Source organism: Mus pahari, chromosome 9 (genome assembly GCF_900095145.1).
Source record: "Mus pahari chromosome 9, PAHARI_EIJ_v1.1, whole genome shotgun sequence".
NCBI lineage: Eukaryota > Metazoa > Chordata > Mammalia > Rodentia > Muridae > Mus > Mus pahari.
Window position 1 is genome coordinate 33,054,761 of NC_034598.1, and position 3,551 is coordinate 33,058,311.

At 48.6% G+C, this 3,551-nt stretch overlaps 1 protein-coding gene across 1 annotated transcript in view; it reads right to left on the minus strand.

Moving 5' to 3' along the window:
• The window catches only part of Znf365 (zinc finger protein 365), a 24,252-nt gene extending 21,549 nt beyond the window's left edge, over positions 1–2,703 (minus strand). The window contains exon 1 of the mRNA XM_021205677.2: positions 2,409–2,703. The gene's annotated coding sequence lies outside the window, so the exon portion shown is untranslated. The remainder of the gene's footprint in view (positions 1–2,408) is intronic.
• Positions 2,704–3,551: the final 848 nt, after the last annotated feature.

Consider the following 3,551-nt stretch of genomic DNA (forward strand, 5'->3'; position numbering starts at 1 on the left):
TCTCTCTCTCTCTCTCTCTCACACACACACACACCCCCCCCCCCCCCCGCAAAGTAATGGGTTTCACTGAGGCAGTTTCAAGCTTTCTTTGTTCTACAGGTTCTCTTCCACAGAGCTTTCCTACATCTCTCTGCCTTTCCAGTTGGTCTCCTTTCCTCCCATCCCAATATACACCTCTACTTTCAAGTCACACTTGTTCTATTACCCTTCCCTTTCTTTCCTTAAGAGACCTGTTTATTCGGCTTTCTTCGTTCATGCCCTGCATCACCCGAAAAAATACACACACACACACACACACACACACACACACACACACACACACACACACACCAAACACATCCAGAAGTTAAATTCTAAGATCACTGTTTGAGAGGAAACACAATACTTGTCTTCTGAGTCTCGCTTATCTCATTTAACATGGTGTCCAGTTTCATTCATTTTCCTGCAAATATCAAGCAAATGGTTTTTTCCTTAACAGCTGAATAAAATTCCATTTTATATTTGCATCATATTTTCTTTATCCGTGCTTATGCTGATGGGTGGGCATCTAGGCTGGCTCGAATGCTTAGCTACTGTGAACAGTGCAACAATAAATATGGATGAGAAAGTATCTCCATAATAGAATATAGAGTCCTTTGGGGATATGCCCAGGAGTGGTATAGCTGGGTCATATGATATTCCTATTTTCGGTCTCCTGAAAAACCTCCAGGCTAATTTCCATAGTGACTACATCAGCTCAGCCTTCTTGGGTTGAAGCAACTATTGCATATATAATATTTAATGTTGATTTTTATGTGGAAATTAAAACCTAAGCCCCTTTGTCAAATGCAGCTACATCTACTCTCTTCGGTATCGTCTGATGCTTCTGCTGTATGGTATTTCTGCGGGGTGGGATGCAGATGCTAGGGCCTGCATTTCTAATCCAGGGCCAGCCTAGCTTAGCAAAGGGGGCTAACACTCTTACACAGATGAAAAGCTAGAGAGAGGAGGTGAAATAATAAAGCCCCGGAGAGGAAGGAGAGTGGTACAGAGACAGAACTCAAGTTTACTTCCCTCTTGAATTTGGCATGCTACATAGGCATGGGTCGCACATAAATTGTGACTCCATTGGCAGTTTCTTTTCAAGTCTGGGAAAGATGGATCAATCTAAGCACAGTGGCTTTAAACACATCAAGAGCTGAAATTTTTTTCAACCAACTTTTTTTTTTTAGTTTTTTTTTTTTTTAAATAAATAGCATTCCTTATTTACTCTGCAAGTGTGTGTGTGTGTGTGTGTGTGTGTGTGGACTGGGGATAACTTGTGTGAACGGGTTCTCCCCTTCCATCATGTGATCATGTGTGTCCTGGGGATTGAACTCGAGTCATCAGGTTTAGTGACACACGTCTGCTTGTGTCATCTTGGTCTGTTCATGACGTTAATATTTTTTAGTTACTGGTGTGATGGTATGATGACATACAACAAAGCGTTAACAGAACAATAACGCTCTTTTGAAATTTGGAAACCCGAAGTGTCAGATATTTTTTGATATAAACAGGGCCGTGGCCAAGATCCTACGCTAATAGAATGTTCTGGGTGGATTTGCCTTGCCTCTGATGCTGTTTTTAGCGCGACAACTTCTAAAGTGTTGAAACCAGGTGGGCGTCAGCATAACTCCTCCATAAACAGGAAGTTCTTGTTGCCTCTGCATCTTTATCCCCTTTGCCCTAGCAACAGATGACTCTTACAACCCAATTTTGCAAGGGTCCTGGTACTTATTTCCTCCAAGAATGGCAACAAGGTGCACTGGGTCCCACAGGGAAGGAGCCAGGATCTTAGGGTGCATCTTAGGGTGAAATGTCTGCGTTACACCCTTATCTGCCTCCAGATGCTCAGATAGAAATGGTGCCTGATCCGCCAGGCAGGCATATTTTCCAGGTTACTAAAGTCTCCGGACCCCAGCAAAGGGGAACCTTCCTGTGCTGCGCTGGGTTGTTCAATAGGATGCAAACCCTGGCCCAACCTAGGGCTTGCAAGGGAGTGCAGGGATAAGAAGAGAGGATTCTAGAGCAGCAGTGTGTGTATGGGGGGGGGGGGTGATGTTTGGATGGGGGAGACGAGATATACCACCCACCCTCAGCAAAAGGCTTTCATCCGCCCAGCGGAAACCTAGGGCACAGGTTAGCAAAAAGGGTTTCGATTTCCTATGCAGAGCTGGGTAGCTTGGGCAGCACCTGCATGGGGGTCCCGGCTTTCCTAGCCCCCGCTCCCGCTGGTGACTGCGTGGATTCGTGCTCACGCGAGTTCGTGCAAGTGGCTGTGGGAAAGCCAACGGTCCCGACTCCCCACAATGCTGCGCATCCGGGACCACATCCCCGCGTGTCCGCGGAGCAGGGGGCGCGGGCGCACGGCTCCAGCCGAGCCCACTTACCCGACTTGTTGCTGCCGCTGCAGCCGCCGGTTCTGATGCTGCGGGAGCCGCGCGAGCGGTTTTCAGCAGAGCCGTAAATCAGGCTGAGCCGGGTCGGCTCCCACGCGGGACGAGAGGCGACCGGGGCGGAGCGTGGTGCGGGCGGGACACGGGGGCGGCGCCCGGGGACGTGAGGCTGGTGCTCCGGCCCCGGGCAGCCACCCCTGGGTTCACCCCATCGGGGCCCCTCTAGCGGGAGATCGTGGGCCTTCCCTTCAATCCAGCTCAGGATTCCGCTGACATCACGGGGAGGGATGAAGGATGGTCCCTGGGGAGGAAGGCGGGGACACGTGCCAGTCTTACCCAGCCTAGTCTTGCTACAGGCCCAGGCAAGTGCTCCCAGTTGCAGGGGCGGCGAAAGTGGGCGTGAAGATGGAACCTAGCTGGCTAGCCCCTGGAAAGAGCTGCCAGCAGGAAGGCCCTGGTATTTATTTATATTAGAACTTCATCCAGGCAACCTGGAAGGAGGGACCACAGGACCAGCTGACTCCAGACATGGAAGATAGTGTCCTGGGGCTAAGTTAAACAAAACTAAAGATAATAAAAGTGTAGAAGTTAAGACACGCATAAATGCACAACACTGAGGCCTCCTCGCTGGGGGGATGCCACCAATACTAATCTCTCAGTGGAAGAAAGATTTAGCCTCCTGAGAAATCTCATTTCCTAATTGAAATTTCGTTGTGTGTGTGTGTGTGTTGTTGTTGTTGTTGTTGTTTTGTTAAACCTGCTTTTAAGGGGCTGGAGAGATGGCTTAGCAGTTCAGAGCACATACTGCTCTTGCAGAGGACCTACGCTGCTCGAATCAGCTGCTGCGCTGTTGTCAACGTTCTTTTACTGATATGTATACTAAGACTGTGATGAGGGGTGCACGCCTGGAAAATTCAGGAAAGCAGAACCAGAGAGTGACTCCTCCAAAACGGGTGTTGGCAGCTGCGCCGGGGCTTGCTCTCTTGGAAAACGTTATGCTTCGTTGAGGTTACAATCTTAGGTCACTCTCTAAATTAAGTACGTTCAACCCAACTGTTTATTAAGCTAAATAATAATAATAATTATTTAAAAAAAGAGTTTGGTCTGCGTGTGCATTGCATACAACCAAAAGTCAGG